At 41.5% G+C, this 24,870-nt stretch overlaps 1 protein-coding gene and 1 long non-coding RNA gene across 3 annotated transcripts in view; one reads left to right on the top strand and one right to left on the bottom strand.

The window, feature by feature from the left end:
* Positions 1-24,870, top strand: part of NRXN3 (neurexin 3) — a 1,560,739-nt gene that overhangs the window by 668,550 nt on the left and 867,319 nt on the right. The gene's annotated exons all lie outside the window — the stretch shown is intronic.
* LOC112544631 (uncharacterized) overlaps positions 6,186-24,870 on the bottom strand; it is a 42,058-nt gene continuing 23,373 nt past the window's right edge. Inside the window, exon 3 of the long non-coding RNA XR_012903362.2 lies at positions 6,186-6,600. This is a non-coding gene — a long non-coding RNA (uncharacterized LOC112544631). The remainder of the gene's footprint in view (positions 6,601-24,870) is intronic.

Here is a 24,870-nt window from a genome sequence, read left to right as displayed (position 1 = left end):
GGGGAAATTAAAGAACTTTATTGGTTCCTATCATAAAATATGTTACACTTGGTGCCCTAAATAATGGCCCACGTAATAGATAATGTAAGATTATGTGAAACCCAATAACCTGAAGAGAAGTGAAGCCAGGAAGAGAAATAAGTAATTTCACAAGAATCACAGTCTGGTAAATAAGAGTGGTATTTTGCCAGGCTGTCTAAAAAACTAAGAATTTGCTGTATTTGTTATCCATGTAGAGATACATGCTGATGTTTCACCGTGGGACTTATTCTTTATACTATTCAGGATTGTCTAGTGCAGTGACAAATAGCTGGAGAGGTGCCAGGAGTTTGCAGATTACTTTGATCTGATTTACCATCATATAGTTGGAAATTCAAGTTTTGTTTGGATACAGAAAGTGTTCTGTACTGGGGGAGAAAGTGAAATTTTGTACTGTGCAGTGGATCAGAAACATTTGGACCTTAAAGACTCAGAGAAGAGATCAATTGAAATTCAATCTGAGCACTTGCCCCTTCTCTCAGGACCATAATATCTGCTGATGACCAAATAACTAGGAGCTACAATAACCTGCATGCCTAAATTGGAATTAAAAACTGATGTGTAGAATTAGGTAGAGACTGAACTACAACTGACTGTTAAGAGATTTCCACAGATTAACAGGGAGACAAACCAATTGCCTCCTCACCAATGCAATGTAGCAGTAGAGGAGGCCCCCGACTTGCGACTGCCTGAGTTCCAACCCCCCTCACTTACAAAAATGGTTGTAAGTGCAGAAGGGGACGAAAACTCCTGACTTAAGTCCTCAGCCTGCATTTACAATGGAGGATGGCGCCTATCGTAAATGAGGGTTGGAGTTACAATGCCCCCAACTTGCAATGCTTCCCCGGGAGCCAATTGCGTCGCAAGTCAGGGGCCTCCTGTACTCTTCCTCTTCTGCTCACTCCACCAACTGAGGACACGTCCCTGCTGGCATTCCTCCACACCCTGGTTTTTGCCATTTCTGGATGAACTCTGGGCTACCCACTATTCTCTTTTTATCTCTGTACTTGACTACACATAATTACAGTGTTTTCCCCTCTTCAAGTCCCTCTTCTCTTTCTATGTGTTGCTGCTTGTCTGCACCATCCCTTGTGTTACACCCTTTTTTATTGTACCATTCTACCTTGGGTTGTAACCTCCTTAGGGCAGGACACATATCTTACTATGTTCAAAAAACATCACCCATATCTGTGATACTGCATGAGTAAAATAATAGCTGGAACTGAGTAAGAGAGAGAGTAGGGAATTGAAACCATGTCCTCGGGGTTCCTGACTAGCCCTTTAATTACTGGACACTCCTTTTTTAGTCTTTGTATTTTGAATTTCCTGGTTAGTGTTGTTGACAGGAACATTTTGCTGACATCATGAATTTTAAGCTAATATTGCATAATTTTAGTGGTAAGCAAGGTTATAATTGTAAGCATTGTAATTGTAAATCTAATTCTAAAAGTAATTCAACCAGTATATGAACAGAAGCATGATGTGTTCTCTACAGTCAGACTGTATTTAGAACATCTGGTACTTGACGCTAACTGCACCCAGAAAAGCTGCAGGCCCGAACTATTTGGCCATTTACAATATGTTTATAATAGCAAAAATAACATGGAAATAGAAAAGCAAAATTCATCAGATTATTTGTCTTTGAGTCAAGCAATGACAGAGAAGGGAGAGCACAGAGGTCAATTTGGTAGAGTGATCTAGGCCCAGTTGTAATACTAACTCTTCTAATAAACCTTTAAGGGTCCGTCTGCATGGCAGCATTATTTTGGAATAATGCGAGCGCCTACACAGCAATTCTGTTATTTCAAAATAAATTCAAAATAATGGGTGGCATATTATGACTTCTGAAATCTCATTTCATGAGGAATAATGCCTATTCTGAAATAGCTATTTTGGAACAGTGGTAGTGTGGACACTGCACTGTTGCTATTTCAAAATAGTTCTCCCCAGGGCTATTAAAAGTAATTACTCCCCAGTACCTCCTCAGGCTCTAAATCGAGGTAGCATGTCCACATTAGGGAAGCCTGCCTCGAATTAATGTTGAGGCTTCCCTGTAGCATAAACTTGCTATTTCAAAATCAGCTATTTCGGTGTCTTTCTTTTGGAAAACTTATTTCAAAATAAATGTGCAGTGTAGACATATCCTAAGATATTTCAGAAGTGCAAAGACCAAGGACTAGTTTTAAATAGTCCAGTGAACAATGGGATGAAATTTAACAAAGGTAGATTTATCTAAATATCAGGAATTCTTTCCATATAGTAAAGACTATTAATTGAGGAATCATCTGCAAGGAAGTGGTAGGAATCCCATTTCTTGGGACACTTAAAAATTAGATGAGAACATAGCACAGGGAATGATCCTATCTCTTCCTCAGAGGATGGACTGGCAGATCTAGTTAGGACTTTTATACCACTTGCTTCTCTGACAGATATATCCTTATTTCTGGAGGATGTAGAGGAATCGGATAGGGAGCTGTGGGCTTTTTCAGATGAAATAGTAAGTTATATTTTGAACACATCGTGTAGAGAAACAGGCTGTGAATTAGGAGTCTGCATTCTGCTTGTTCAAATAAAGTGCACTGCATTCAGTCCCAAAGAACTTAGTCTTTTAGATGAGGTAGCCAAATAGTTCATTTATATAGAAAGAGCTTCTAACTTGCTGGGCTTCTTTAGTCAAGTATTTGGGCCTGTTTGTATCTTGATATATTTAACCCTTACAACAGTGAAGGCAACATAATGAAACCTGTTTATAGCCACCATTAGGATTTCCATTTTTCCTGTCAGTTATCACGGTTTTATTTACTTCCTTCCTGAAATAATCACATAGTTCGCTAGAGACTTCAGTGACAATTTGAAGAACAGTCATCCACAAGCCTTCACCCAGGGAGCTGCTGAGAGAGAACAACTATATATAGGACTTTTAAAATCTTTGCTGTAATTATTCCAGGAACTCTTCTTAATCCAGACTTTAGGTGCCCAATAGCCTCCAAATTCTATGTGGGCCACTCCCCATAATAAGAAGATGTAACTAACAGAGAGCACCAGAAAGATATGACTGTGAACTGGTTACAGTGCCTGAGGAAGATCGGACAGAGGAATCTCTAACCTCTGGCTGTGGAGTTCATCAGAGGCATTGGAACTCATATGGTTCAGTTATAAACCTGTGGAGAGTTAGGAAGAGAAGTTACTCAATAAACCCATGCCCCAGGTACACCACAGAGGGTGTGCTCAGCTAAGAGAGGGTTGAGGACATATTAGGCAATGCCATCACCATTGCTCTTCAAGGAAAAGGGATATAGAAGCAGTGGTAGTTACTGGAGCCTCATGGCCAAAGGATTCTTTCTTCTGACTCATCTCCACAGAGGACTCCAGTGTGCTGTCCAACTGTGCTCTCTTCTCCAAGATGTCACCCTAAGAGGGTGAAATAACTTGCTTAGAGTACCACAGGAAAAGGATTCCCTGTAATGGATTTAAAATAAGCAGCATAGGAGCAATATGCACTATACAAATCCAAGTCCCAAGATGGGTGATTGAAGCTGTGACATTTTAATTTTTGACAAAGTATGATATCCCAGAGCTTTTCCAGGACTTTATACTATTGGGAGGGGGATTCTTAGGGTACATCTACACAGCACACTTATTTAAAAATAAATTATTCCAGAAGAAATACTCTGAAATAGCTTATTTTGAAATAGCACATCTACACTACAGGGAAGCCTCAAAATTAGTCCAAGGGAGACTTCCCTAATGTGGATGTGCTACCTTGAATTAGAGCCTCAGGTGGCACTGGTGAGTAATTATATTGAATGGCCCTGGGGAGGGGCTATTTCAAAATAGCAGCAATGGAGCATCCATACCACTGCATTATTCCTTATGGAATGAGCTTTACAGATTTAAAAATAACAGAATATCTGTGTAGATACTCACATTGTTATTCTGAAATAACTGTGCTGTTTAGATGCACCCTTAGTGTTCCATTAGAACCTGTAGCACTCATTTTCACCCCTGGAAGGACCTGCATTTTGGGCTATTTAAAGCACTAACGTTTTTAGTTGTAGACAAGCTTTTTAGGTTACTTTTGGAGGGTGTGATGGCTCCCCAGAGCTCTGCACAGCTGGAGACAGGTAACAAAGACACTTGAATTTACAAATAGAGATACAACAAATGAATTTAAAACAACTTTTAAAACCTCTTTACAAAATTCATCAAGTAGTTTCTGTGCTATTCATGAATAAGAGCATGCTGTGCATATCTTTTCTGACCCCACTTTGCTTACTTCTCTTGTATAAAATGATACTGACATAAGAGTTTGATCTTTGATAAGCCATTTTCTTTCTCTGGGCCTCAGTTTCATTTCTTCATCAGTATTGTCCCCATTTTACAGGTAATCTTTTGCAAAATGTTTTGAGATCTTCTCATGAACAGCAGTATTTACATCAAATTCTTAGGCGGCTAAGCCAAGTGGAAAAACTTGCTTTAAGTTCTACATTTTCTCAAACTTGCAAATGTTTTTTTTCTTCATATTTTGCATATGTAGTCAAAAGCAACACTTAACGGGAGGTTAATTTATGTTTGGCTTCTGTAGTATTCTTAACTAGGTGCATGAGGATCAAGGGGCCATGGAATTCTCGGTGAACCATCAGAAGGGAACCACACGCTTTTCCATAAGCAGTCTTTTCCTGTGACTCCGTGGATGAGCTGTCATTTTATCTGAATCCCTTGGCTTGCATTATGCTCCTGTGTGCACTAAAGCTAATGGGAAATATATATTATGGCTCAACTCATAGCACATAAAGGTCACTTTTATTTTTATTGCAGTCATAGATGGAAGCTCTGAGCAGGCACCCATTGTGGTTGGCCCTGTTACGTTTTCTCGTTATGTATTTGTGATGGACCAGGCTGGGTCTGAGCACAGCTGAGGGCGTCCGTTCAGGGCGAATTGCTCAAAAACCAGGGCTCCTTACAGCCCCAGACTGGAGACAGTTCCCAAACAGGTCATAAACCAGTCACGCAGAGCGCTTCAGCTGCCAGTCCAACCAATAGGAAGGCTCACGAGCAAAACCCCTCTGACAGTCCAGCTCTCCCTGTGCCACAATCAGCCTCGGGCCTGCACACAGGTGAGGGGTTATAAAACCCAATCTCACCCACCCCGAACAGGTTCTTCCTGTCCCAAGAATCCAGTCACAGTTCCCAGTCAATTTACACTTTGGATCTTACCCACAAGAGCACGCTGGGCCAATCTTTTAGAATCTAAAATCTAAAGGTTTATTAACAAAAGAAAGAAAAGCATGAGAGTAAGGTTGTTAAGAATACATTACATGCATCAAATCACCAAGTTCTTGGTGCAGGCTCTTAGCAGAGATGTTATAACTGCTATCTTAAGTCTCTGGTGTACATCCTATGTCAGGATGGGCCAACGATTCTTCCTGGTTTGCTGTTCCTCGCGAGGCTGCATCTGGAATCAGTAGCAGAATTGAAGGCAAGATGGAGTCCGCCTCGTGGCATTTTATATCCATCCCTGGTATCTTCCAAGCTAGAGGTGGTAACATGGCCCAGTGACCTATCCCTGTGTCCCAAGTCAGCAGTCATCAGATACTGACTGGTTTGCAGGTCCCAGACATTTCTCAGGTGTGTATTGGCCTCTGAGAGCCTTGTCCCTGTAGCCTTGCTAATTAGCATAGTCACTGACTGAACATTCCTGGCCCATTGCTGTCTCAGACAGAGAATCTTCCAGCATCACAGAGTACATATTTATAACTCCACATACAGATATCACACAAGTACATGAATAGCATAGATAGAATCAGTAGAACATAAGCTTTCATTTGACACTTCATCTGGCCCCCTTTGTACAGACTTTGAGGCATCCCCCCAATGGGTGCAACAGTGACCTGTCTGATCCCCTTAAAATCCAGTAATGTTACAGTATTCCCTTCCTTATTCTGGAGAAGATAGCATATTCTCACAACTCCCGGAGTCCTTTCTGCCAGGGGTAACGGAAGGATTCCCCACCCATCACAAGATCATTCCGAGGGATTTTCCTGAAACAAATCGATCCACCAGCACCTGCCCAAGAACCCCAGGCATCCAATTAGCACTGTTTTGGGAAGGATGTACTTCAGCCATTTTGGATCATATTAGTCGTCTCTCTGTCTAAGTGCCACATCTAGTGCCAGAGAGATTTGGTGTCATTGCATGAGAGAGGGAAGTGGGTGTTTTAGCTGATGAAGGGGCTTTGGAAAAGCAGTGGTGGGTTACAGGCTTGGGAGAGGTGGGGCCAAGGAATTCAGAATATGGGAGGAGGCTGCGGGTTGAGGCAGTGGGTTGGAGTGTGGGAGGGATGCAGGCTCTGGAATATAGAAGGGAGCTCCAAGTTTGGGAAGCTCAGGGCATGGGGTTGGGATGCAGGGGAGATTAGGGCTCTGGGGTGGGGTGCAGGCTCCGAACTAGGGTTGGGAATGGGCAGTTTGGGGTGCAGGGCTCAGGCTTTCCTTGGATAGCTCCCAGCCTGCCAGTCTTGGTTCCATGCTGCACCCCAGAAGCAGCCAGGAGGTCCAACTCCTAAGCAAGGGGGAGAACAGGAGACTCTGTGGCATGTACACCTCTCACCCACAAGCACACACCCCAGCTCTCATTGGCTGGAACCAGGCAATGGGAGTGAAGAATCAGGCTATGTCTAGACTGCAGGCTTCTTTCAGAAGAAGCTTTTCCAGAAGAGATCTTCCAAAAAAACTTCAGAAAGAGAGCATCTACACTGCCAAAGCACATTGGAAAAGCTATCTGCTTTTTTCAGAGAGAGCGTCCACACTGAATGAACACTATCTTGCATGTAAACTGTCATTAGTATGGATGGAATGGCCACCAGGGCACCTGTGCTTTTTCCTCTTCTTGTGAAGGAACTTCCTCTTCTCCGTCCACATATGCCTTTTTCCGGAAGAGCTCTTTTGGAAGAAGGCTTCTTCCCCATAGAAAGAGGTTTATCAGTGTTGGAAAAATCTCTGTTCTTTCGATTTTTCCCCCCCAAAAGAGCACAATTGCAGTGTGGATGTAAGTGAAGTGTTTTTGGAAAAATGGCCATTTTTCCAAAAAAACTCTGCAGTGTAGACATACCCTCAGTGCTGGCTGGTTATGGGGCAGAGCGCAGTGCCCAGAATAAGTAGAATAGTGATAGAAATGTAGCCATGTTAGTCTGGGGTAGTTGAAGCAAAATGCAGGACAATGTAGCACTTTAAAGACTAACAAGATGGTTTATTAGATGATGAGCTTTTGTGGGCCAGACCCACTTCCTCAGATCAAATAGTGGAAGAAAGTAGTCACAACCATATATACCAAAGGATACAATTAAAAAAAATGAACAAATATGAAAAGGACAAATCACATTGCAGAACAGAAGGGGGATGCGGGGGGTTGGGAAGGGGGAGGAAGGAAGGTAAGTGTCTGTGAATTGCTGATATTAAAGGTAGGGAGAGTGGGATGTTTGTGAGTTAATGGTATTACAGGTGATAATTGGGGAAACTGTCTTGGTAATGGGTGAGAAAGTTCAAAGACTTGTTAAGTCCTTGTTGGCAAGTGTCGAATTTTAACACCATAGTCTCCTATAGACAACCACCTAACCTCAAGATGATTCTTACCAACCACCACAGGACATACCACACTAATACCAACCCTGGTACCTTCCCTTGCAACAAACCCCGTTGCCAGCTTTGTCCACATATTCATTCTGCTGATACCATTATTGGACCTAACCAAGTGAGTTATAAGATCAAGAACACATATTCCTGCGCATCCAGAAATATAATCTATGCTATCATGTGCCGAAAGTGTCCGTCTGCTATGTACATTGGACAAACATCTCAGACACTTCGCCAAAGGATTAATGCCCACAAAACAGATATCAGACAAGATCACAAAGAGAAAACAGTTTCTTGCCATTTTAACCAGAAAGGACACTCTCTAAATGACTTAGCCACCTGCATTCTGCTACAAAGACCTTTTACATCTGCACTTGAAAGGGAATCCTCTGAACTGTCATTCATGTTAAAATTCGACACTTGCCAACAAGGACTTAACAAGTCTTTGAACTTTCTCACCCATTACCAAGACAGTTTCCCCAATTATCACCTGTAATACCATTAACTCACAAACATCCCACTCTCCCTACCTTTAATATCAGCAATTCACAGACACTTACCTTCCTTCCTCCCCCTTCCCAACCCCTCCGCATCCCCCTTCTTTTCTACAATGTGATTTGTCCTTTTCATATTTGTTCATTTTTTTTAATTGTATCCTTTGGTATATATGGTTGTGACTACTTTCTTCCACTATTTGATCTGAGGAAGTGGGTCTGGCCCACGAAAGCTCATCATCTAATAAACCATCTTGTTAGTCTTTAAAGTGCTACATTGTCCTGCATTTTGCTTCAGAATAAGTAGGGACTAGTCTCCTTTGGCTCCACAGCCCAGACAACCAGATGTTTAATGGCCCAGTCAGCGGTGCTGACCAGAGCCACCAGGATCCTTTTTTGACTAGATGTTCCTATTGAAAACTGGACATCTTGTCCCTCTATTAACCACATCAGTTCCAAAGAGAATTAAATGCTGTAGAACAGGAGTGGGAAACCTTTTTTTTTGGGTCGGGGGCCACACACAAGTGAGAATCAAAAAAAAAAAATCAAACCCTCATTGATGTGGCCCCTGACTGAAAAGGATAACACTCCCCACAATCCCCTTGCACACCAGAGCCTGGGGGCCCCACGCTGGTAGATTTTGTGTGCTCCAGCCCCATGGTAGAGTAGCAGGGCTTCCCCATGCTGGAGGGGGTCCTAAGCCTTGGATTGGATCCAGGCAAGCCGGGAGCCGTATCCAGCCCCCGAGCCTGAGGTCTCACACCCCTGATATAGAGCCTGCAGAGTTCTCTTCTGTGCAGAAGTTCCAGGGAGTATTAGGCAGGACACTTCTCTACCAAGCTTAGCCTACAAGTTAGCTTCCCTCTTTTTTATTCTTGAGAGACTCTTGCTGATCTTTTCTTTAGAGAGGGAGAGATCTGTGACAGTGTGAGTAGCCTAAGGCCCACTTATTACTATGTGTACTTTGCAAAAGTTCCACCTGAGCCTAATTGAGGTGATAATTAACCAGTTTGCATAGTGATTCAGTTTGTTCAGCTGAGGACAGTTAAAAGAGAGACCAGAAGAGGAAGCAGGGGAAGGTTAGAAGCAAAGGTTAGAGAAGTCTAGGATCTCAGAGAAATGAGATCTCATCCCTTGTGTTTAGATAGAAGCTAGAGGCCTGATGGGGAAGAACTTGTGTAGCATGTTGTAAGTGATGCATACAGTGATGAACTTGTGCAAGAGTGGGTGAGAGCCGTTTGCAATAACGGATCCTGTCTGATGTGATCCAGGCAGCTTTCAAATAATCAGTAATGCAGAAAGAGGAAAGAGACCTAACAGGTGATAGGGTGTAAGGGATTGTATATGATATGTCCATGCAATAAAGTAATGCAAATGCCCATGAGACTTGGATCTGCATATGAAAAGTTATGTCAGAAGGGTGACTGTAGATGCTTTCTTTAGCACTTTGGCAATTGTGGTATCTGCTATATAATACTATAGTCAGCTGTGAACAACTCAGTGTTAGCAAGATGATGACAAACGGTAGGACCTAGGAGGAGGAAACAAAACTGAATGGGTCTGGAATGACTGACTTTTAAGAGAAGCTCAAAAGAACTAAATTGTTTGCTTACCCCTAGCTGATAAGTAGGGGTTGGCAGAAGGGAGAGGATGAGTTGAGGAGTAGTGAGACAGTGATGAAATTAAGTAAAGCTGAATTTCTAATGAATATTAGAGAACAGCTCTTCACAGTAGGATGCTAATGTTTATGGACTAGTTTCCCTTAAGTGATCTTTTAAAGCTGGACATGACAAAGCCCTACTGGTATTCTGTAGTGGCTTATCCTGTGTTGTTTCCTGACTTGGGGTGAAGTGGGGGGGGGGGACTTATCTTAGTAGATTTTTTTTATTCTGATTTATTTGAATCTATGAGTATAAGGACACACACAACTGAGGCAGGTCACTGTTAAACAGGCCAGAATAATCTACTGAAGTCAGTCTAGTAATATAAAGGAAAAATCTAGCCCAGTAAATCAACTGTGCAACTCTAATATTAGAAATATTTAGCATTGCATGGGTCTTTGTATATGATAATCTGTAAACAACTCTGTCAGATAGGCAGACTGACACCCAGGGGAGAAGTGATTTGTCTCAGATTGTAGGTAGTATATTAGTGTCAGTGCCTGGGAAAGAATCCAAGTTTCTGGACTTCTGGTCTGGGATGCTGTTCTGCTTTCCTGTGTAATTTCATTTGGTCTCTGGTTTCTATTACTGCAGCATGTGAGTGCCTCGTAATACACTTATCCTTAGGATACCCCTGAGAGGATTTACTATCTCTGATTTAGAGGGAATTAGTGTTGCCAGATACTTTCACAAAAAATCCCAAACATGGTGGGGAAAAAAAATTGGTTGAGGAAAAAAAAAAGTTGCTGTGCTTTTAAATCCCCGCGCTCCCCATCCCCACCAGATGCAGCAGGGTATTTTCAGGGTTTTTTTTTTTTAACTGGACAGGTGGCCACAAATACCGGATTGTCTGGACGAAAACTGGACACCTGGCAACCCTAGAGGGAATTGAGGCACAGAGATGCTGAGTAATTTGCCAGAATCCCAGAGGGAACTGACATGGGTTTCCCGAATCATAGGCTGATGCCCTAATCACTGGACTTGTACTTTCTTGCATCTACTTCCTTGGATGTTTTCGTCTGCAAAATTCTACCTGCTGCCCCAGTTGCAGGAAAGCATCCAACAATTGCATGTTTGCATCAAATAGTTTATAATCTTTGTTTTGGAAAACAGACAAATTTTTCTGCCTTAGTAATTACCCGGTGTCAATCTTCCTGCCGAATAGAGGTTTTGGTAGAAATGAAACCTGAGGCTTGGCCTACAAAATCACCTGCCTTCCAGATAGGTGTTTTACAGAAATCAGGCAATAATGAGAAATCATTGCCATTCTGAAATGTGTGCACAGCAGGTTTTTTGCACACTTATTCCATTAAATAAATACTAATGTTTTGCAGTGCTCTGTACTTCCTGGGCCCACTGCTAACTTATATTGTATAATTACAAATTACGTGCGATCTCACTGAAATGCAGCCACCTTGGGAGTGGAATGCAGCAGTTGTTGAGCAATGCGCACCAAAACCAGAGCAATTCAGGGGTGCTGAAACAATTTGTATAGTGGAGGTGCTGAGCGCCATTAAACTATATTATAAACCCTGTCCATAATGGAAACCTCTTCAAGCCAGAGGCTGCAGCCAGCACTCTTAGTTGCAGTACCTACAGAGTAGTTTATGAACGGGAAGCAAAGAGGTCTCTGTCCAACCATAGCAATATGTCTACTTGGGCTTATGAGATCTAGTGTGGAATATGCATTGATAAGACTTATTTAAAGACATTGATCTATGAAAGGTTATAAGAATACAAAATATAGCTTTATAACAACTCCAGTGGAGCACTGCCTCCAAGCACCATATTGGAACATTGATCCTGTACTCTCCAAAAGTGGGGAGAAAGTCCTCCCAAGTGAGTGTCCAGAACTACTTACTGCACTGGCCTAGGTTTCCCTTTGTCTCTTGTACATGGGTAGCAGATAAGCCCCCGCTTTGGGGAGACTAGTTAACCTGCTTGCCTGTCCCCCTACTCCCAAGTTCACTCTCTCCTGCAGCTGGAGCCCTGGCCTTGGGTTGCTAGGCATCCAGCTGAAAAGGGATCTTGTCAGCTCTGGTCAGGGCTGTTAAGACCGCAGCAGGGTTACTCTGCTGATCTCTGTACAGCTCTCGGAAGCAGAGACCTATCCCTCTGTCCATTGATTGGGGACTGCGGCCAGTGGGAATTGTGGGGTGGTGCCTGTGGAAGGGGGCAACATGCAATGCTGCCTGGTCATCCATCTGCCTAGGTTCCTGAGGGGCATGTTGCTTCCTGGGAGCCATCTGAGGTAAGCGCAGCCGGATCCCCTGTTCCTCATCCCCTCCCTCATCCAAATTCTCTCCTAGATCCTGCATCCTGATCCTCCTCCTGTGCTCTGAACCCTCTGCTTCATCCCGAGATCCCTTCCTCTACTCTGACACCCTCTGTTCCAGACCTGAGCCCTCTTGCACATTTCTGGCTCCAATCCCTCATTTTTGGCTCCAATTCAGAGCCAACACTCCCTGCCTAGAACCTAAACCCCCTCCTCCTCACTCACCGCCTGTCCTAGCCCAGCTTCTACCTCAACCCCTCAGTCTCACCCCACCCAATGCTCTCTTGGCACCCCAAAACCCTCATCTCCAACCCAACCCATGAACCTGCATCCCCAGGTGGAATCCTCTCCCCCTCTTGTGCCCCACCTCCTGCCCCAGCCTGGTGAAAATGAGCAAATGAGTGAGGGTAGAAGAGAATGAGCAGTGGAGGGAGAGAGGAATGGAGTGAGCAGAAGGTGGGGTCTTAGAGAAGAGGTGGGGTAGGAGCAGGAGAGGATGTTCAGTTTTCTGCAATTAGAAAGTTGGCAATTCTGAGTCCAGTAAGCCAGCCTGGCCCCCAAGCTGGCCCAGGTTGCTCCAGCTGCCCTGGGCCACCCCGGCTCTTGGTTGCTGGCCAAGCTCCAGGCTCTGGCTGAATCTGAACCCCGCTGGCATTCAATTGGGGAGGACAGAACGTAGGTAGGATACAGCCCCTGGCTTGCTGCCCCTACTCTTGTACAAAATAGGTCTGATCCTACTTAGCTTATTAGATCTGACTAGATCACAGTGGGACAGACTTCAACTGCAGTATTGCTTCAATTCTGTAGACCTAAAACAATAGTTTGCAAGTGAGATTTCTGGTTTTCTCTAAATGTTCATGTATCCTAGATGTGTTCACACTACCGCCTCTTATGATCAAAATGATTACTATTGGAGGGAAGTTAAAGAATCATCATCTCCTACAAATGAGAGTGTTGAGCTTGTTTTGATCGTAAGAGTCAGACAAAACTTTTGGAGACTTTAAACTTTAAATGCCACTGACTTAATTTCACTGTAAATCTTACAGCACTACAATTTCAATTGAATTTATTTCTGTCTCCTAAACTGCACTGCTAGTTCCATAATTGTTATTTTGTGCTCTAAGTTTAATGGCCCAGTAATCCACGAGAAGCTTTTAAGTCATGCAATGTTTACTCTTAAACCTATTAATACAATAAACATGTTAATGACTCCTAATAATTTGACATTGCCCAATATGCTGTTGTCCATCTAGTTATCTTTCAGTGTCTGCCATATCTATGTATTTTTGTTGTCCTGATTAACTCGGTTTCTAGATGCCAAATAGAAAAATTAGAATTATCATCTGCTTGGGGAGGCTGTATTCAGTCCTCTCTCCAGGGAGATGTTGTTATATGCATATTTGGTGGAGATACGGGCAGGAGGAAGAAAATTCACTGGCTCAGACATCATTGTTTTAGATTATCAAAAAGATGAGTCTTGTCATATGCTCTGAAAAAGAAAATTCCAGGCACTATGCAAGAACTTTGTTGTTTCTGCCTTCTACTGCACTGCTCCTGTTGGTTCGTACTATTCATGTTTTGATGTGGAGAGGGAGAGAGACAGACTCTTAGCTTTTCATTTGTCAAGTCCTAAAATCATCAGGGTTTTTAAGACAAAGTCTAAGCATCTTAAATTGGATCCAATACAGAATAAGCAATAGTGCAATGCACAGAGCTCACGATGGCACAACACTAAATATTGACACATTTTAAGTGCTTGTATACAAATGCAAGAAGTGTAAATACTAAGAAGATATTGATATAATTGTTTCACAGGAAATTGATGGAATGATGATAATCAATGGGCCATGGTAATACCAGGAGACAAAATATATAAGAATGATAGACTGTGTTGTACTGGTGGGAGAGTGGCACTATATGTGACATAGGGTGCATCTACACAGCACAGTTATTTTGAAATAACTGATGTTATTTTGAAATAACAATGCGAGTGTCTACACAGCCATTCCGTTATTTTGAAATATTTTCAAAATAACACATGGCTTCTTTCAAAATCTGTAAACTTCGTTCCACAAAGAACAATGCCTATTCCAAAATAGCTATTTCGGAATAGCAGTAGTGTGGACATTCCATTTCTGCTATTTTGAAATAGCTCCTTCCCAGGACCATACTCACCAGTGCATCCTGGGGCTCTAAATCAAGATAACACACCCACATTAGGGAAACCCGCCTCAGACTAATGTTGAGGCTTCCCTGTACTGTAGACATGCTATTTCAAAATAAGCTATTTTGGAGTATTTCTTTGGGAATAGTTTATTTCAAAATAAGTGTGCAGTGTAGACGTACCCCATGAAGAATAGAATCAAATATATTGAAAATTTTAAATAAATCAAACAGTACCATAGAAGCTCTAGGATTAGGAATTCCATGCTTGCCGAAGAGTATAGCAGTGGGAATGGAAATTGTAAAATGCTCAGGGAGATCAGACATTCTACAAAAACAGAAAATCTAACAATAGTGGAGGATTTCAAGTATTCCCATATTGACTAGGAATGTGTCCCTTCAGGATGGGATGTAGAGAGAAAATCTCTAGAAACCATTAGTGTCTACTGCTTGGAGCAGCTAGCCCTAGAACCTGCAGGAGACAGGCATTTCTTTATTTAGTCAGAAGTGGTATATAAGATTTGGTCCAGGAGGTGAATATAGCTGACCTGCTTAGTAATAGTGGCCACAATATAACTTGATTTTAATATCCTTGTGGGAGAAAAATACCAACGAAATAGTACTGAGGTGGGCTGAACTTAAAAACAGGAGCGCCGCATAAATGAGGAGGCTAGATAAATGGAAGTTTAAAAGACACCATCACAAGAGTAAAACCATTCCAAGGAAGCTTTTTTAAACACCTCATAATAGAGACTCAAAGTATATATGCCCCTAAATATTTTTTAAAAGAGGACCAAAAAAGCCACCATTGCTTAAATAAAAAACCCACAGAGTTAAAGAAGAATTTAGAAAGAAAGACACCTTTTGAAAAATTGGAAGTTGGAGCCTATTGAGGAACATAGACAGGAGCATAAACTCTGGCATGTTGACTGCAAAAATTAAAATTAGGCCAGAAAGAATTTGAAGAGACACTAGCAAAAGACACAAACGCTAACAGCAACTTTAAGTACATCAAAAGCAGGGAGCCTGCCAAACAATCAGTGGGGCCAGGGACACCAGAACAGGGTGGCTTAGTTGACCATGGCCTTCGGGGATGGGGAGAAACAGTGCATTGGATTGTGAGAAGAGTGGCACAGGAGGAGTGGAGCCTCACTTTTGGTGCCTGTGGCCCCCTTACTTTTAGGGTACTTTCACTGCTTCGGAGTGGGAGGGGAGGGTCCCTTCATGAATAAGGTGCTAACGAAACACTCAAAAGATGACAATGTGGTTGCAGCAAAGTTAAATTAATTCTTTGCATTGGTCTTTATTGAAGAGAATGAGAGGGAGATTCCCACATCTGAGCCAGTTTTCTTTAGGTGACAGATGTCAGGATCTGTCCCAGATAGAGGAGTTTTGAAACAAATTGATAAATTAAACAGTAGTAAGTCACCAGGACCAGATTGTATTCACCCAAATGTTCTGAGGGAACTTAATATGAAATTGCAGTACTGAGAACTGGGGGATGTAAGCTATCATTTAAAACAGCCTTTGTGCAAGATGACTGACAGATTCTTAATGTAATGCTGCTTTTGTTTTATTAGAAGGCTTCAATTACAGGGCAGTAGGCCTAATTTCTATACCAGGTAAATTGGTTGAAACTATAGTAAAGAACAGAATATTGAGAACCTACCAATGGTTATGATTTTTTGAGGAAGAGTCCAAATGGATTTTGTTAAAAGAAATTGTGCCTTGCCAATCTATTCAGAATAGCAGTATTTGAGAGTCAACAAACATAGACTCATAGACTTTAAGGTCAGAAGGGACCATTTTGATCATCTAGTCTGGCTCCCTGCACAATGCAGGCCACAGAATCTCACCCACCCACTGCTAGAATAATCCTCTCACCTATATCTCAGATATTGAAGTCCTTGAAACGATGGTTCAAAGACCTCAAGATGCAGAGAATCCTCCCGCTAGTGACCCGTGCCCCATGCTACAGAGGAAGGCGAAAAACCTCTAGGGCCTCTGCCAATCTACCCTGGAGGAAAATTCCTTCCCGACCCCAGACATGGTGATCAGCTGAACCCTGAGCATGTGGGCAAGACTCATGAGCCAGACACCCAGAAAAAAGTTCTCTATAGCAACTCCTAGCTTCCCACCATTGGCCTATTTACCACTGATAGTGAAAGGTCAGTTAATTGCCAAGATCATGTTACCTCATCAAACCATCCCCTTCATAAACCCATCTAGCTTTATCTTGAAGCCAGATAGGTCTTTTTGCCCCCACTACTTCCCTTGGAAGGCTGTTCCAGAACTTCACTCCTCTGATGGTTAGAAACCTTCACCTAATTTCGAGTCTAAACTTCCTAATAACCAGCTTATATCCATTTGTTCTTGTGTCCACATTGGTATTGAGCTTAAATAATTCCTCTCCCTCCTTGGCATTTATCCCTCTAATATATTTAAAGAGAGCAATCATATCTCCCCTCAGCCTTCTTTTGGTTAAAGTAAACAAGCCAAGTTCCTTGAGTCTCCTTTCATAAGACAGGTTTTCCAATCCTCAGATCATCCTAGTGGCCCTTCTGTGTACCTGTTCCAGTTTGAATTCATCCTTCTTAAACATGGGAGACCAGAACAGCACACAGTATTCCAAATGAGGTCTCACCAATATCTTGTATAACGGCACTAACACCTCCTTATCTCTGCTGGAAATACCTTGCCTAATGCATCCCAAGACCGTATTAGCTTTTTTCACAGCCATGTCACAATGGCGGCTCATAGTCATTCTGTGATCAACCAGGACTCCGAGGTCCTTCTCCTCTTCCGTTACTTCCACATGATGTGTCCCCAGCTTATAACTAAAATTCTTGTTATTAATCCCTAAATGCATAACCTTACACTTCTCACTATTAAATTTCATCCTATTACTATTACTCCAATTTACAAGATCATCCAGATCTTCCTGTATGATATCCTGATCTTTTTCTGAATTGGCAGTACCTCCCAACTTTGTGTCATCTGCAGACTTTTTTAGCATACTCCCACCTTTAGTGCGGAGGTCAATAATAAAAAGATTAAGTAATAATGGTCCCAGAATTGATCCCTGAGGAACTCTGCTTGTAACCTCCCTCCAACCTGACAGTTCACCTTTCAGTATGACTCGCTGTAGTCTCCCATTTAACCAGTTCCTTATCCACCTCTCAGTTTTCACATTGATCCCCATCTTTTCAAATTTAACCAATAATTCTCCATGTGGTACTGTATCAAATGCCTTACCGAAATCAAGGTAGATTAGATCCACTGCATTTCCTTTATCTAAAAAATCTATTACTTTCTCAAAGAAGGAGATCAGGTTGGTTTGGCACGATCTACCTTTTGTAAAACCATGTTGTAATTTGTCCCAATTGCCATTAACCTCAATGTCTCTAACTACTTTCTCCTTCAAAATTTTTTCCAAGATCTTGCATACTACAGATGTCAAACTAACAAGCCTGTAGTTACCCGGGTCGCTTTTTTTCCCTTTCTTAAAAATAGGAACTGTATTAGCAATTCTCCAATCAAATGGTACAACCTCTGAGTTTAGAGATTCATTAAAAATGTTTGCTAATGGACTTGCAATTTCATGTGCCAGTTCCTTAACTATTCTTGGATGAAGATTATCTGGGCCCCCTGATTTACTCCCATTAAGATGTTTGAATTTGGCTTCTACCTTGGATTTGGTAATATCTACCTCCATATCCTTATTCCCATTTGTTCTGTTGCCATTATCCCTAAGCTCTTCATTAGCCTCATTAAATACTGAAGCAAAGTATTTGTTTAGATATTGGGCCATGCCTAGATTATCCTTAACCTCCACTCTATCCTCAGTGATTAGCGGTCCCACTTCCTCTTTTTTTGTTTTCTTCCTATTTATATGGCTATAAAACCTTTTACTATTGGTTTTAATTCCCTTTTCAAGGTCCAACTCAACATAACTTTTAGCCTTTCTCACTTTGTCCCTACATGCTTGAACCTCAATAAGGTAGCTTTCTTTGCTGATCCCTCCCATCGTCCACTCCTTATATGCTTTCTGCTTTTTCTTAATCACCTCCCTGAGATTCTTGCTCATCCAACTTGGTCTAAAACACCTACCTATACATTTTTTACTTTTTCTTGGGATACAGGCTTCTGATAGCTTCTGCAACTTTAACTTAAAATAATCCTAGGCCTCCTCCACTTTTAGATCCATAAATTCTTTAGTCCAATCCACTTCCCTAAATAATTTTCTTAATTTATTAAAATTAGCCCTTTTGAAATAAAAAACACGGGCAAAGGTGATCCAGTTGATACAGTATACCTGGACTTTCAGAAAGTCTGTTCAAGGTCCCTCATAAGCAAACTAAGCTATCCTGGGATAACAAGGAAGGCTCTTTCATGGATCAGTAACTAGTTAAAAGATAGGAAACAAAGGGTTGGAATAAATAGACAGTTTTCACAGTGGAGAGAGGTAAATAGGATTCTGTGCTGGCACTGGTGTTCACCATATTCATAAATGAATTCGAGAAAAGGGGTAAAAAGATGATACAAAACTATTCACGATAGTTAAAACAAAAGCTGTTAGATCCCACTTACCACTTCTGTTAGATCCCTTTGGTAAGTGGGCAAGAAAATGGCAGATAAAATTCTGTATTGATCAATGTAAAGGGGATGAACCTTGAAAAACGTAATCCTAACTACAGATGTAAACTGCCATTTTGAAAGTTAGCTAGCTAAAAACTGTTTTACCAGTTAACCATGGAGCAGCCCCTGGCCCGAGAAATGAGGTGGCAGGCTTAGCCAGGCTGGAACAACCCCCCAGCTATGGTGTGTTGTGGCAGGCCTGGCTGGGCTCCTCTGGGCAGGCCAGGCTTAGCCTTGCATATTGGGGGTAAGGGCTGGCCTGGCCAGGCCGGTTGCACCACTCTGCAGGCAGGGAGCTGCTCTGGCATGGCCAGGACTGCTGCGTCACATTGCAGGTGGGGGGCTGCTCCAGCACTGTCAGGCTGCAGGTTAATTGGTTACTGGTAAGCATCATTCAGGTAGGGCGATGCTTACTGGATAAATGATTAACCGGTTACCTCTTTACTAGGGTTGGCAGATACTTTCACAAAAAATCCCGAACATGGCGGGGAAAAAAATTGGTTGAGAAAAACAAACGGTACCAAACTTGTTGAGCAAAACAAAGGTTGCTGCGCCTTTAAATTCCCATGCTCCCTGTTCCTCCTGCCAGACATGGCAGAGGAAAAATGTCCCCAACAGCCTCTGGCCAGCCTTCAAAAAAAAAAATGCAGCATGAAGTCTGCAAAACAGCATGAAGCCTGGGTCCAGCGCGGGAATCTGAGTTCGCAGTGTTTCAATCTTTGAAATGCACAAGAACCCCTTCTGGGGCTCTTGTACATTTCAAAGGTGGAAAGTGGAAGTCCTTATCGACTAATTGAATAATTGATGGAAATCTCATCGACTATTTAATTTATTAATTGAGATTTAAAATCCCTAAAAAGGAAACATTAAAAAGACTTCTGTTCTACTTGGAAAACCAATGATTAAGGAGGATAAGGTAGAATTCTGTAAAATCACAAATGGTATACAGAAAGTGAATAAGAAAGCATTATTTATACTTCACACACAACTCACAAACCAGGGGTTAGCCAACAAAATTAATAGGAGCAGGTTTAAAACAAACATAAGGAAGTACTACTTCATACAATATACAATCAACCTGTGGAACTCAATGCGGAAAAACTTGCAAGCTGTCTACACTGGCCGCTTAATTTTGCGCAAAAGCACTGATGTTCTACTGTCTGAAATCAGTGCTTCTTGCACAAATGCTTTGACGTTCCCGTGCGGGCAAAAGCCCTTTTCCAGAACTGTTTTTGCGCAAGAGGGCCAGTGTAGACAGCTAAAAACTGTTTGGTGCAAAAAAGCCCCGATGGAGAAAATGGCTTTCTTGCACAAAACTGTGTCTAGATTGGCACGGACGCTTTTCCGCAAAAAGTGCGTTTGTGGAAAAGCATCCGTGCCAATCTAGACGCTCTTTTCCGCAAATGCTTTTAACGGAAAAACTTTCCAGTTAAAAGCGTTTGCGGAAAATCATGCCAGTCTAGACGTAGCCCCAGAGACTAACAGATGGTAAGTCGGAGGGAACTTTTTGTTATTATACTAGCAATGCAAGACTTAATTTATTCCTGTCCCCCAAAGTGTGGTGTTATGGTGAGTGAACATGCTTGGGATGCTGGGGAATTACTGTTCGGATCACTGCAGAGATGATGGAGTTAGTGGGCCAGATTCATTGCTGGTAGAACTCCATTGGAGTTATAGTAGGAGTGATTCCAGCTCCATGTGGCATATCCATGTAGCATGCTGTGAAAAAGTATACAGCATTTCCCAATGGTTCAGTAAAATAACCCATGTGCCCTCGTGGAGTGCAGGAGATGGATTGATGGCTGGCTAGTGTGAAGAGTTGTACAGATTTATGCCTGCTACAAAAAAACCCCCAAAACAATTCCAAATAACCCCTAAAAGCAGAATTTCACTGGGTTCCATAGAATTTTAATGCTGCTATTTTGAAGACTAAAAGTTTAAAATGTAGTTCATAATAATTGAATCCATTTTTGTCTGTCTTAAATGCTAGTGAAGAACAAGAAAAAAAAATTACCTGCCACAGCAATATCTGCAGCTTTCCTTCTTTCCTCATGTAGTTATTTTTTAATACATATATATGTATCCCTCCATGAAGCACTAAATTCGGCAATGTACCTGGTTAATAGGGTGTCTCAGCAGCAAATCAATCTTTCCAGCCTCCCCATTAAGAACACTTACACTGTAAGAACAGCAGCTGGATTCTTGATGATCTTGCCAGTTCCCTGGCTGCTGCCTTGCATGTGAGTTGATTTCAATAACTTGGTAATGATTAAATTTCTCCATGTGCATGTGGTTTGCTGGTGGGAGGCTGGTAAATGTTCCAAAGGTATGCTTTGTGGAGACAGTTAGGAAGCACCTGGAATTCTGCTTGCAATTGCTTTCTTTTGTTGTTTGATACTCTGAATGTCTGTGTTCTGAAGAAGAGCAGGAGGTCACTCTCAAATGTCAATTTTAGTGCAAAGACCTGCAGTTTGCTGTTTTCATTCTTTGTGCTGGAAAATAAAATCTTTCCCTTCTCCTTGCTTAACTGTTATATTTTTCCTACATAGTTGGCTATCCACTTACTTTTTGGTAGATAAATAAATAAACGCATTATTCATCATTTTCTAAAATAATAAAAAATAGGAACTTGCTAAATGTATGTTAAGCTACATAATTACTTAAATACATGTGTATATGTATGGTGTTATCCCCCTGGTTAGGGGGGCGAAAAGCACCATATTTAAAAATGCAAAGATAATGTTTAGTTGAAAATCAACATTTTGTTTAAAGAAAAATTGCCAACAAAAGAGAATCAACCTTTGTCTAGGAAAATAACTAGTGGAATCATGGTCATATGCCATCTGAGGTACATTGTGCAAATGCTAAGAAGAAAACTAAAGTACAAATGCAAAACAAGATTATAATAAATTAGTATTTTTAATTGAGTTTTGCTCCTTGCTTGCTTACATCACAAATGAAATTAATGACTTTTAAATCTTTAATTTCGCTCCCATGTCACTTATCAACTGTATCACCCTGCGCATCTTTTGATTCATTAATTTTTTTGTCTTTGTGCATCTTCCCCTCTTTCATCTATCTATCTGTCTCCCAATACCTTGCCTGTGTCCGGCCGTTACTCTCTCTACCAGCCTCTCATCATCTCCATTCATTATTCAGCTTATTAAGGTTTGGCACTGGGCAGCGTGCTATCAAAATATGCTGTGCTCGCAGGTGAGACAGTTCAGATTCATGGGCAGCAGGTAAGAGAAAGTATCTAAACTGTAAGGTCTTCCACCTTAAACCTAATGATGAAGATGTAGGACACTGAGGCTACGTCTACACCGCACATCAATTTTGAAATAAGGTATTCCGGAATAGTTATTACAAAATAGGTTATTTCAAAATAGCACATTAACGCTGCAGAGAAGCCTCAAAATTAGTCGGAGGCAGGTTTCCCTGATATAGACACGCTATCTCGATTTAGAATCCCAGGAGACACTGGGGAGGAATAATTTAGAATGGTCCTGGTGAGAGGCTATTTTGATATAGCAGCAGTGGAGCATCTACACATGCCTTATTCTGAAATAACTATTTTGGAATAGGCATTCTCCTTTGTAGAATGAGCTTTACAGATTTTGGAATAACCCACCTGTTATTTCAAAATAACAGAATTACTGTATAGACGCTCACATAGTTATTTGGGAACAATGGCTGTTATTCCAAAATAACTTTGCAGTGTAGACATACCCTGAGGCTACTGGAAGTATCCCAAAATAAGCAATTCCATCTTTCACGTGGGTTAAGGGACTTATCAGAATAGCGCTTTATTTCGAAATTACAAAATAAACTATTTTGAAATTACCTCAAAATAAGCTATGCAATTTGCATAGTGCAAATTGAGTAGTTTATTTCAAGGTAAGGGTGCAGTATAGAGGCACCCTTAGGGCATGTTTACACTGGGAAATTATTTCTAAATAACTCCTGAAATATTTTTTTTAAAATAGCATGTACGTACTATAGGGAAGCCTCAAAATTAGTCCGAAGCAGGCTCCCTTGATGTAGACATGCTACCTCAACTTACAGCCCCAGGAAGCACTGGGAAGTAATTACTTTGAATGACTCTGGGGACTAGTTATTTTGAAATAGCAACAGTGGAGTGGCCACACTGTCCATATTTTGAAACAGTTATTTCGAAAAAGCATTATTTCTCATAGAAAGCAGGAGTTATTTCAAAATAACCAGCCCCTTATTTCAAAATAACAGACCGGGTAGTGTGGACACTCTACTTGTTATTTTGAAATAAGGGGAGTTATTTCAAAATAACTCCTTAGTGTACACCAGGGCTCAAAAACTGTTCAGCAGCCCAGCAAGATCTTAGAATTATAGAATTGAACAAATAAACAATGTGTTGGGTACAGTCTAGGGCATCCCCTAACCTCTGGGGATCAGGGCAGGGTTGTTCCCTAGGGATTTGTTCAGTGTAGTTTCAAAAGATGCAAGCAATGATGTTTCCTCCATTCTCTTGTGCATTTCTTCCACAATGTAATAGACCTTGCCGTAGTATAATCCCAAGTGAACTTCTTCCAGAAGGAGGGTAGTTTTTCAAACACATCTTTCAGGAATCATAGGTACTGCTGTTTAAAATGTATATTTGTAAAGCCATTATACTGAACAGCTAGTCATCTCAGTCCAAATTTATCATCTCTTAAGATCAGGAGTAAAATCAATATAGGCTGCATTGGAATCTGGAATCCAATACATTCTCAGTTGAGAGATGGTTTTACGCACAATCTCCTCTGCTATACTACTATGCCTAATAGTATAATTTTCTGTCTATAGCGACCTCACTGTCAAAAATATTCATTTTTCATCCCTGCCCTTATTAATATTTATAAGTTGTTCATGTCAGCAAAGTGATGTGCAACTTATCCTCAAACTTCTCAAGAAGGTAATTAACAATTTCTAGCCCTATTTACAGGTGGATAAACAGACGTGGGATGTAGTGACTTGCCCAAGATAGCAGAGTAAATCAGTAGCAGAAATAGAAACCAAACCCAGGAGACCTGATTCATGGTCCTCTAAATACACTTTGAACATTTACCCACTCTTTTAATCTTCTACAAAGGTAATTTCTGTGGAAAATCCAAGAAAATGGTGTCTTTGGAGTACTGCCAAACAAATCTCAGGGCAAACGACAATAATTTTTCCTCTTCTCAGGTGATAGGAAATCCACTTTTTGTATCGGAAATTAACCTAATCAGAAACCATTCTCCCTTTATTGTAAAATAGCATTCATAGAAATAAAAATCCCATGCAGTGTGCTCCAATTTACGTGACAAGTGAGCAGTGTCTCTATGACATAGTCCTGAAAGCGAACAAGTGAAAACTTGTAGCTTTATCTCAGCTGAACTAATTCATTTGTGAATTATTTCACATCACCTACTTTAGATCAAGATTTCCTGTTCTATCAATGTAACTTTCACTATGTCTCTTTCTGGGCACCGTGTGTGGTTTTATGTACAGTTCCAGGCTGCACTTGTGAATGGAGCAGGGAGGTAATGACCATCCATATAACTCTGGTGCAATCACAGATTCTCTCCCCTTCACCAGAAGACTGGGCAGGGTAGAGAAAGAGCCAGCAGCAGCAGTACAGGCAGAGTATCCTGAGCTCTAGGGCTGTGTCTACACTGCACCCCTTTTCTGGAAAAGGGATGCAGATGAGACAAGTCGGAATTGCAAATGCAGCGGGGATTTAAATTTTCCCCGCTGCATTTGCATGAACATGCCTGCAGCTTTTTTCCGGCTCGGGGCTTTGCCGGAAAAAAGCGCCAGTCTAGACAGGGATCTTTCGGAAAATAAAGCCTCTTAAAATCAGGAATAAGGGACCTTTCGGAAAAGGCTTTATTTTCCGAAAGATCCCTGTCTAGACTGGTGCTTTTTTCCAGCAAAGCCCCGAGCCTGAAAAAAGTGGCAGCCATGTTCATGCA

This window comes from Pelodiscus sinensis, chromosome 5 (genome assembly GCF_052426305.1).
Source record: "Pelodiscus sinensis isolate ZL-2025 chromosome 5, ASM5242630v1, whole genome shotgun sequence".
In the NCBI taxonomy this organism is placed as follows: Eukaryota; Metazoa; Chordata; order Testudines; family Trionychidae; genus Pelodiscus; species Pelodiscus sinensis.
The sequence above is the reverse complement of the archived record's forward strand: the minus strand, read 5'-3'. Positions and strand labels throughout refer to the sequence as shown.